This window comes from Oncorhynchus mykiss, chromosome 5 (genome assembly GCF_057628025.1).
Source record: "Oncorhynchus mykiss isolate SJ-2025 chromosome 5, ASM5762802v1, whole genome shotgun sequence".
Classification (NCBI taxonomy): domain Eukaryota; kingdom Metazoa; phylum Chordata; class Actinopteri; order Salmoniformes; family Salmonidae; genus Oncorhynchus; species Oncorhynchus mykiss.
In genome coordinates this window covers 2526249-2538454 of record NC_143026.1, presented here as the reverse complement: position 1 = coordinate 2538454, position 12206 = coordinate 2526249, and positions in this window count along the sequence as shown.

Below are 12206 nucleotides of genomic sequence, written 5' to 3'. Positions count from 1 at the left end.
CAACAGGTCATCTTACTCAACAGGTCATCTTGGTCAACAGGTCATCATACTGAACAGATCATCTTACTGAACAGGTCATCTTACTCAACAGGTCATCTTACTGAATAGGTCAACAGGTCATTTTACTCAACCGGTCATTTTACTCAACAAGTCATCTTACTGAATAGGTCAACAGGTCATCTTACTCAACAGGTCATCTTACTGAACGTAGAATTTTACTGAACAGTTCAACAGGTCATTTTACTCAACCGGTCATTTTACTCAACAGGTCATCTTACTGAATAGGTCAACAGGTCATCTTACTGAATAGGTCAACAGGTGATCTTACTGAATAGGTCAACAGGTCATCTTACTCAACAGGTCATCTTACTCAACAGGTCATTTTACTGAACAGGTCATCTTACTCAACAGGTCAACGGATAATCTTACTGAACAAGTCAACACAGGTCATCTTACTGAACAGGTCAACACAGGTCATCTTACTGAACAGGTCAACACAACACAGGTAATTTTACTCATCAGGTCATCTAGCTGAACAGGTCATCTTACTGAACAGGTCATTTTACTGAACAGGTCAACAGGTCATCTTACTGAACAGGTCATCTTACTGAACAGGTCATCTTACTGAACAGGTCAATGGGTCATTTTCCTGAACAGGTCATTTTCCTGAACAGGTCCTCTAACTCAACAGGTCATCTATCTCAAGAGGTCATCTATCTCAAGAGGTCATCTATCTCAAGAGGTCATCTATCTCAAGAGGTCATCTATCTCAAGAGGTCATCTATCTCAACAGGTCATCTTCCTGAACAGGTCCTCTAACTCAACAGGTCATCTATCTCAAGAGGTCATTTTACTCAACAGGTCATCTATCTCAACAGGTAATTTTACTCAACAGGTAATTTTACTCAACAGGTCATTTTACTCAACAGGTCATTTTACTCAACAGGTAATTTTACTCAACAGGTCATTTTACTCAACAGGTCATTTTACTCAACAGGTAATTTTACTCACAGGTCATTTTACTCAACAGGTCATTTTACTCAACAGGTCATCTATCTCAAGAGGTCATTTTACTCACAGGTCATTTTACTCAACAGGTCATTTTACTCAACAGGTCATTTTACTCAACAGGTCATTTTACTCAACAGGTCATTTTACTCAACAGGTCATCTTACTCAACAGGTCATTTTACTCAACAGGTCATTTTACTCAACAGGTCATTTTACTCACAGGTCATTTTACTCAACAGGTCATTTTACTCAACAGGTCATCTTACTCAACAGGTCATCTTGGTCAACAGGTCATCATACTGAACAGATCATCTTACTGAACAGGTCATCTTACTCAACAGGTCATCTTACTGAATAGGTCAACAGGTCATTTTACTCAACCGGTCGTTTTACTCAACAAGTCATCTTACTGAATAGGTCAACAGGTCATCTTACTCAACAGGTCATCTTACTGAACATAGAATTTTACTGAACAGTTCAACCGGTCATTTTACTCAACAGGTCATTTTACTCAACAGGTCATCTTACTGAATAGGTCAACAGGTCATCTTACTGAATAGGTCAACAGGTCATCTTACTCAACAGGTCATCTTACTCAACAGGTCATCTTACTGAACAGGTCATCTTACTCAACAGGTCAACGGATAATCTTACTGAACAAGTCAACACAGGTCATCTTACTGAACAGGTCAACAGGTCATCTTACTCAACAGGTCAACGGGTTAACTTACAGGACAGGTCAACTTACTGAACAGGTCATCTTACTGGACAGGTTAACAGGTCATCTTATTGAATGAACAGGTCATCTTACTGGACAGGTTAACAGGTCATCTTACTGGACAGGTTAACAGGTCATCTTACTGGACAGGTTAACAGGTCATCTTACTGGACAGGTTAACAGGTCATCTTACTGAACATATCATTTTACTGAACAGTTCAACAGGTCATTTTATTCAACAGGTCATTTTATTCAACAGGTCATTTTACTCAACAGGTCATTTTACTCAACAGGTCATCTTACTCAACAGGTCATCTTACTCAACAGGTCATTTTACTCAACAGGTCATTTTACTCAAGAGGTCATTTTACTCAACAGGTCATCTTACTCAACAGGTCATTTTACTCAACAGGTCATTTTACTCAAGAGGTAATTTTACTCAACAGGTCATTTTACTCAACAGGTCATTTTACTCAACAGGTCATCTTACTCAACAGGTCATCTTGCTCAACAGGTCATTTTACTCAACAGGTCATCTTACTCAACAGGTCATCTTGCTCAACAGGTCATCTTGCTCAACAGGTCATTTTACTCAACAGGTCATCTTACTCAACAGGTCATCTTGCTCAACAGGTCATTTTACTCAACAGGTCATTTTACTCAAGAGGTCATTTTACTCAACAGGTCATTTTACTCAACAGGTCATTTTACTCAACAGGTCATTTTACTCAACAGGTCATCTTACTGAATAGGTCAACAGGTCATCTTACTGAACAGGTCAACAGGTCATCTTACTGAACAGGTCATCTTACTGAACAGGTCATCTTACTCAACAGGTCAACGGATAATCTTACTGAACAAGTCAACAGAGGTCATCTTACTGAACAGGTCAACAGGTCATCTTACTCAACAGGTCATCTTACTCAACAGGTCATCTTACTCAACAGGTCATCTTACTCAACAGGTCATCTTACTCAACAGGTCATCTTACTCAACAGGTCATTTTACTCAACAAGTCATTTTACTCAACAGGTCATTTTACTCAAGAGGTAATTTTACTCAAGAGGTCATTTTACTCAAGAGGTCATTTTACTCAAGAGGCCATTTTACTCAAGAGGTCATTTTACTCAAGAGGTCATCTTACTCAACAGGTAATTTTACTCAGCAGGTCATTTTATTCAACAGGTCATCTTACTCAACAGGTCAACTTACTCAACAGGTCATTTTATTCAACAGGTCATCTTACTCAACAGGTCATCTTACTCAACAGGTCATTTTACTCAACAGGTCATTTTACTCAACAGGTCATCTTACTCAACAGGTCATCTTCCTGAACAGGTCAACACAGGTCATCTTACTGAACAGGTCATCTTACTGAACAGGTCAACACAGGTCATCTTACTCAACAGGTCATCTTCCTGAACAGGTCATCTTCCTGAACAGGTCATCTTACTCAACAGGTCATCTTACTCAACAGGTCATTTTACTCATCAGGTCATTTTACTCAACAGGTCATTTTACTCAACAGGTCATCTTACTCAACAGGTCATTTTACTCAACAGGTCATTTTACTCAACCTATTCAGTAAGATGACCTGTTATCTTACTGAATAGGTCAACAGGTCATCTTACTCAACAGGTCATCTTACTCAACAGGTCATCTTACTCAACAGGTCATCTTACTCAACAGGTCATCTTACTCAACAGGTCATCTTCCTGAACAGGTCAACACAGGTCATCTTACTGAACAGGTCATCTTACTGAACAGGTCAACACAGGTCATCTTCCTGAACAGGTCATCTTCCTGAACAGGTCATCTTACTCAACAGGTCATCTTACTCAACAGGTCATCTTACTTAACAGGTCATCTTCCTGAACAGGTCATCTTACTCAACAGGTCATCTTACTCAACAGGTCATTTTACTCAACAGGTCATCTTACTCATCAGGTCATTTTACTCAACAGGTCATTTTACTCATCAGGTCATTTTACTCAACAGGTCATTTTACTCAACAGGTCATCTTACTCAACAGGTCATCTTACTCAACAGGTCATCTTACTCAACAGGTCATCTTACTCAACAGGTCATCTTACTCAACAGGTCATCTTACTCAACAGGTCATCTTCCTGAACAGGTCAACACAGGTCATCTTACTGAACAGGTCATCTTACTGAACAGGTCAACACAGGTCATCTTCCTGAACAGGTCATCTTCCTGAACAGGTCATCTTCCTGAACAGGTCATCTTACTCAACAGGTCATCTTACTCAACAGGTCATCTTACTCAACAGGTCATCTTACTCAACAGGTCATTTTACTCATCAGGTCATTTTACTCAACAGGTCATTTTACTCAACAGGTCATTTTACTCAACAGGTCATCTTACTCAACAGGTCATCTTACTGAACAGGTCATCTTACTGAATAGGTCAACAGGTCATCTTACTCAACATGTCATCTTCCTGAACAGGTCAACACAGGTCATCTTACTGAACAGGTCATCTTCCTGAACAGGTCAAAACAGGTCATCTTACTGAACAGGTCATCTTACTGAACAGGTCAACACAGGTCATCTTACTGAACAGGTCATCTTACTGAACAGGTCAACACAGGTCATCTTACTCAACAGGTCATCTTCCTGAACAGGTCAACAGGTCATTTTACTGGACAGGTCATCTTACTGAACAGGTCAACAGGTCATCTTACTGGACAGGTCAACAGGTCATCTTACTCAACAGGTCATCTTACTGGACAGGTCAACTTACTGAACAGGTCAACAGGTCATCTTACTGGACAGGTCATCTTACTCAACAGGTCATCTTACTGGACAGGTCAACTTACTGAACAGGTCAACGGTTCATCATACTGAACAGGTCAACAGGTCATCATACTGAACAGGTCAACAGGTCATCTTCCTGAACAGGTCAACAGGTCAACTTACTGATCAGGTCATCTTACTGAACAAGTCATCTTACTGAACAAGTCATCTTACTGAACAAGTCATCTTACTGAACAGGTCAACTTACAGAACAGGTCATCTAACTGAACAGGTCAACAGGTCATCTTCTTGAACAGGTCACCTTACTGAACAGGTAAACCGGTCATCTTATTGAACAGGTCAATGATCAGTAAGATTGTATCTTGTCAAAAACACATTTTTCCAGAAGTTTACTACGGGTAGGTAACAGGCTGATTGGTCGGCTATTTGAGCCAGTAAAGTGGGCTTTACTATTCTTGGGTAGTGGAATGACTTTAGCTTCCCTCCAGGCCTGAGGGCACACACTCTCTAGTAGGCTTAAATTGAAGATATGGCAAGTAGGAGTGGCAATATCATCCACTATTGTCCTCAGTAATGTTCCATCCAAGTTGTCAGACCCCAGTGGCTTGTCATTGTTGATAGACAACCATAATTTGTTCCTCTTCTACACTCACTTAACAGAACTCGAAATTACAATGTTTGTCTTTCATAATTTGATCATTTATACTTGGATGTGTAGTGTCAGTGTTTTTTGCTGGCGTGTCATGCCAAAGTTTGCTAATCTTGCAAATGGAAAAAAAATCATTAAAGTAGTTGGCAATATCAGTGGGCTTTGTGATGAATGAGCCATCTGATTCAACCTATGGATTTTTTCCCCCAGAATTTCACTTAAGGTACTCCAACGTTTTTCATAATGGCTGCATGCCTATTAGTAACCCTGAATAAGCTATTTCACAAATGTGTCTAATGCAGCATCTGTTGGCTCCTCATTACTCACCACAGACCAACCAATATTAGTTACATCATGAACTGAGGAATCACTACAACACTTATTGAATGACCTCTTATATACTATATTAGGCCCAGCCTTTGGATCTTTGGTTTTCCTAGATTTAGCTACTATATTGTGATCATCCGATGGATTTGGATACTGCTTTCAAGCTAAATATCGGCAGCGTTAGTAAAAATGTGATCAATGTTGATGATTTCATTCCTGTCAATCTATCAATCAAATGTATTTATAAATCCCTTTTTACATCAGCCGGTGTCCAGCCTAAAACCCCAAACAGCAAGCAATGCAGATGTAGAAGCACGAGGGCTTAAAACTCTAGAAAGGCATAAACCTAGGAAGAAACCTAGAGAGGAACTGGGCTCTGAGGGCTGGCCAGTCCTCTTCTGGCTGTGCCGGATAGAATTTATAAAAGTACATGGCCAAGATGTTCAAACGTTCATAGATGACCAGCAGGGTCAAATAATAATAATCACAGTGGTTGTAGAGGGTGCAACACCTCAGGAGTAAATGTCAGTTGGCTTTTCATAGCTGAGCATTCAGCTTTAGAGACAGCAGGTGCGGTGGAGAGAGAGAGTCGGAAACAGCAGGTCCGGGACAAGGTAGCACGTCCGGTGAACAGGTCAGGGTTCCATAGCCGATCATTCAGAGTATCTCTACCTCTCCTGCTGTCTCTAGAGAGTTGAAAACAGCAGGTCTGGGACAGGTAGCACGTCCGGTGAACAGGTCGGGGTTCCATAGCTGCAGGCAGAACAGTTGAAACTGGAGCAGCAGCACGACCCGGTGGACTGGGGACAGCAAGGAGTCATCAGGCCAGGTAGTCCTGAGGCATGTTCCTAGGTCTCGGGTCCCCCGGGACGAGATGGAGAGAGAGAATTAGAGGGAGCAGACAAATTAACGCAGGACACTGGATGGGAGAAATACTCCAGATATAACAGACTGACCCTAGGTAGGCCGTCATTGTAAATAAGAATTTGTTCTTAACTGACTTGCCTAGTTAAATAAATGTTACATTATATATATTTTTTAATTGCCCCCGACACAAACTATTGCAGCATAAATAAATACTAGAGGTTGAGACAGGAGGGGTCAGCAGACGCTGTGGCCCCGTCAGACGATACCCCTAGACAGGGCCTGTTTGAAGCTACCCTGGTAGGTTGACTGTTAACCTGAACCAGGTTGTGATGGTGTGTTTTCGTGATAAAAGTGGAGCAACGTTTGAATGCCACAAGATATCTGAACATCATTGCCCTTCATGACAGCAGTGTATCCATCTGCAAATTAATTTTTTTAGCAGGATAATCTCATCTGTGAGTTGAGGTGGAACAAGCTATTTGGAGTAGAGATCCACTACCAGCCACCTTGACATCCCTGTGGACACCTTATAGAGTCCTTGCTCCGACCAAATTGAGGCTTTTCTGAGGGCATAAGGGGGATGCAATTCAATATTAGGAAGGTGTTCCTAATGTTTTGTACACTCGGTGTATAGTACAATGTAATTTCATTGATTTTTTTTGTGACTTTTTTGTAAAAATGAAAAGAGTTTTGGCCAAATTAGGAGAGGATGTGAAGTTATTATTCATTGTTTGTTTGTTTATAGTTCAGATCCAATGGTGGTTATTGGTGAGAGTAGAGATGGGCTCTATCCGAGGGATCGGGATGGGGAAGCTGGGAGGGCATGTGTGGTGCCTCCACTCATCTCACTTCGGTCTTTCAGTGGACCTACTCTCCACAAGTAGAGCCCCACCAGCCACTATACTTGAATTTAACTCACAAGCTACTTCAAACTGACCAGTATTTAAGTCGCGGTCTTTCTCCTATGTACAGTGACATATAATCCACAGACATTAGGAGAGGAGTAGGATCTTGAAGCCCTAAAAAAAAGGCACAGCGCCTCAAAGTACAAAGAAGTACTTGCTTAATGTTTTTTGTGTTCTCTTTAAATGTTTGCTCAGCCTACATGTTCATAGGTTTTATATATGTAATGTATGTAAGGTATACAATAACTATGTATTCATACTCTTCCATATCCATGCAGAATGTCCACCGTCCTCATATTCCTCTGGTTTCTCAATGACAGATGGAACAGTTCACTTTGATTCTATACATGTGGTGGCCAACGTAAGTCTAATGTATTCCATGGCATGCGCACAGGCTTCATGATGATGGGGGGGGGCACAAGGTTCTTGAATATTTAAAGATATTTTCAGCTGATGGGGTTTTCCTGCAAGAGATACACTTACAAAGGAGAAATAGAATATTTAAAGAGGAGCTTGGTTGGAGAGAGCCAATGCTGCCACCTACTGTAGTAACAGAGCCAATGCTGCCCCCTACTGTAGTAACAGAGGTCTATACTGCCCCCTACTGTAGTACCAGCAGAGGTCTATACTGCCCCCTACTGTAGTACCAGCAGAGGTCTATACTGCCCCCTACTGTAGTACCAGCAGAGGTCTATACTGCCCCCTACTGTAGTACCAGCAGAGGTCTATACTGCCCCCTACTGTAGTAACAGAGGTCTATACTGCCCCCTACTGTAGTACCAGCAGAGGTCTATACTGCCCCCTACTGTAGTACCAGCAGAGGTCTATACTGCCCCCTACTGTAGTACCAGCAGAGGTCTATACTGCCCCCTACTGTAGTACCAGCAGAGGTCTATACTGCCCCCTACTGTAGTACCAGCAGAGGTCTATACTGCCCCCTACTGTAGTACCAGCAGAGGTCTATACTGCCCCCTACTGTAGTACCAGCAGAGGTCTATACTGCCCCCTACTGTAGTAACAACAGAGGTCTATACTGCCACCTACTGTAGTACCAGCAGAGGTCTATACTGCCCCCTACTGTAGTACCAGCAGAGGTCTATACTGCCCCCTACTGTAGTAACAGCAGAGGTGTAGGTATCCTGATACATAAGAATGCACCCTTTTCCCTTGTATCCCAGCATACAGACCAAGAAGGACGTTTGCTAATTTTGAATTGTACCTTACATGGGGAAAAATACACATTGATTTCATTGTATATCCCCCCAAGGGGCAAACTTGATGTTTTTAGATATAATTAATTTTAGATCAAACCCAGACAGGAAGTATTATTTTAGCAGGTGACCTAAATCGAGCATTCAACAAATTAGACAGATATAGCAATAAATAAGGGAAAGTCAAGGAAATTCCAAAGAGCCTGAAAATGTTCATCTCTACAAATATTTTACAGGACACCTGGAGATTATTATTCCCAACTTGTTTTCTCAAAGTATGTAAAGCTATTCAAGAATTCACTACATTTTTACTTCCAAACAATATACTGGGTTCTAAAATCCATATTATAGACTGGGTGGTTCGAGCCCTGAATGCTGATTGGCGTACAGCCGTGGTATATCAGACATTATAAACTGAGTGGTTCGAGCCCTGAATGCTGATTGGCTTACAGCCATGGTATATCAGACAATATAAACTGGGTGGTTCGAGCCCTGAATGCTGATTGGCTTACAGCCATGGTATATCAGACATTATAAACTGGGTGGTTCAAGCCTAGAATGCTGATTGGCTTCCAGCCATGGTATATCAGACCGTATACCATGAGTATGATAAAAGTATTTTTACTGCTATAATTACGTTGATAACCAGTTTATAATAGCAATAAGGCACCTCTGGCGGTTTGTGATATATGGCCAATATACGGGCTGTGTCAGGCACTCCGCGTTGTGCCGTGCTTAAGAACAGCCCTTAGCTGTGGTATATTAGCCATATACACCACATCTCCTTTGGCCTTATTGCTTAAATATAGTGATATTGGATCATTCTCCTGTATCATGCTTAATTACACCATCAGAAAATACACTTAGTGAGAATATGGAGAACGAACAGAGCACATCTTCAGGACCCAAAATATATTAGAGATAATTTGTGGTTTAGTACGGTACCCTGCATCACTAATTCATGGGGGGGGGAGTTAGAGCGCTGATTATGATTTTGGGTCCCAAGGCGCTACTGTGTCTCTAACTGACAATGAATGGATGACATAAACCAAATAGAAACTGATAATTGTGCACTTACTAAAACTGTTGTTACACCAAGGTTTTTATTCTAAGAGAAACTTAGACTAAAATGAGGGTGTGGAAATGTTAGGATTAGCTTGCTCTTACTGTAGTACTGTAGCCTACTCCCGACCGGTCATGTTGTACAGCGCCTGAGTGGCGCCGTTGTCTAAGACACTGCATCGCAGTGCAAACTGTATTGCTTCAGATATTAGTTTGATACCCGTGCCGGCTGCGACCGGGAGACCCATGAGACAAGGGTAGGCTTTTGGTTTCTCTCCCTCTAAAAAAATTAATAAATCATTCAAAATAACAAAATGGCTTTATTTACAAATTAGTAAGAATGTGTCCAAGAAGGTTATTTGAAAACTAAATAATCTCCAAAATATCGTTATTTTTTAAACAAGCCATAGAAAGTTGGTTTCAATTTCAGTTTAATCCACCAGAAAATAAAATTGTTATTTTTTAACAAACCACAGACATTTGGTTGCAGTTTAATCCACCAGAAAAGACAGAACAAATAATACAACAAATATTGTGGTTAAACTCAAATATACTAATTGATTAAATGACCCTTATTCATATTAATATTAATATTAATTTAGAATCCTCCAATCCTCTAAATGTAATTATTGGCGGAGAGTCACGTCATTGTATTTTATTTTATTTTTTTAGGAATACTGTAGGCGACATGAGTCTCACAAGTTTTGTTAAAAGTGGTGAAGTTATTTTTAATGTGTACGCAGCATTTGTGTATTGGAGTCACTTTGAATTCTTTAGTGATCTGCAGTTTCTATCATGGGCTACTGTAATCAATGGGGGCTCAGGGTCGTACCGTTCTGCTCATCTGATGAAGGTGCAAATGGATCAGATTCAAACTTTGAAGACCGAGATCGAGTCATTGAAGGCAGACCAGCAGAAAGAGAAACATTATCTGAGGTCAGAGATACGGGCGACAACTGATGCATTGGTCCAGAGCCAGGCGCTATTGGCAAGAGAGTCAGGCGGAGAATGACGTGTTGAAGAGGGCAAGGAACGATGGAGTCACAATCCATGCCAGGCACACCTCTGAGCTCTGGAACTCCACCTCTGACAGACAGTCAACATACCTGATGGGTTCGTCAGGTCGTCAGTTCACCCTGACATTTCCATTCCTCTTCTGACAACAGAACTTGACCAACTGCTCACCAGGCACAGCAAGGGCCGTCCGGATCCGGATCCGGACCGTTATGCTGTTCTGCTATTCCAAGGATGTGGCAGGGTAGCCTAGTGGTTAGAGCGTTGGACTAGTAACCGGAAGGTTGCAAGTTCTAACCCCCGAGCTGACAAGACAAATCTGTCGTTCTGCCCCTGAACAGGCAGTTAACCCACTGTTCCTAGGCTGTCATTGAAAATTTAGAATTTGTTCTTAACTGACTTGCCTAGTTAAATAAAGGTTAAACAATAGTTTTTTTTAAAGTGTAACCGAAGAGAGATACCACGAGTGGACACAGAATACCACCTGGGATTGATCCCGAGGCAGATGTGTCTTACCAGTGAACCTCTGGGTGTTCATCATTAATACTGTCTCAGAAGTTTCTGTCCATGCAACCTTTAAAAAGCATTAAAGACAGAGTTAATGAGTACTTGAGGTCACTGAGAAAGTCTGGACATGTCCTGCTCTCCCTTATGTAAGGAATTAGGCACTTACCATGTTTATTATAGTATGTAATTTAGAATTATATAAAAGCCCCTTAGATATTCTTAGAGATCCTAATGGAAAATGCCCCTTAGATGTTAATATACTGTAGAGTCCTCCAATCCTCTAAATATAATTATTGGCTGAGTCACGTCATTGAAAAAGATATTTGTTGATATACTGTAGGCCTACCGTAGGTGACATGAGTCTCACTAGTGTTGAGTAATGTGTTGTTAAAAGTGCTGTAGGTCTTATTTATTTAAAAAGCATATTGAAGTGAGAAGCAATAGGATTTGAAGCAATACCTGCTGTGGTCAACTATTTTAGCACCGTTTCACTCTGCTCTGAGACAAACATGGGGCAGTGAGATTTTTATTTTCACTGAATCTCCATTTGGGTATTGGTTAGACTACAATTAGGGTGTGGAAATGTTATGCTCTTAGTACTGTGGCCTACACCCAACCGTCACGTTGTACAGCACCATATTTTCCGTTCCATCCTAACGGAAACCCTGTTTTTTTTTTTTTTTTTCTTGGATAGAAATACCATAATATTAATCAAATTAATTAAAATTAAATACATTTCTTAAAATCAATCCCATATACTATGTTCTTACAAAAATGGTTTTAAATTCTCAAGTACAGCCAATATTGAAGGCTATCAAATGCTTCTCAAAGATGCCCTCTGGTGGTCAAACTAGCATTAACGGTAACAATGGATGACAATGAAATAACATGCCATAGATTTATGCGGCAGCCTGCAAGGTGTGCTGCAGTATGACACAACTTTTACAGGAAGAACCACTGTACAGGTTAAACTCAAATATTTGATGGCAAATAAATCCGGTCTCACAGCCCTCACAAAATGAATACACACCAAACCAGTTATAATTTTTAAAAGATAAGGATGCAAACGCTTTAATTAGAAACAACGCTATTGACAACATAAAAAAAATATAAAGCTTCTATGAAAATCAATATAAATCAGAATTAAATTATCTGATAA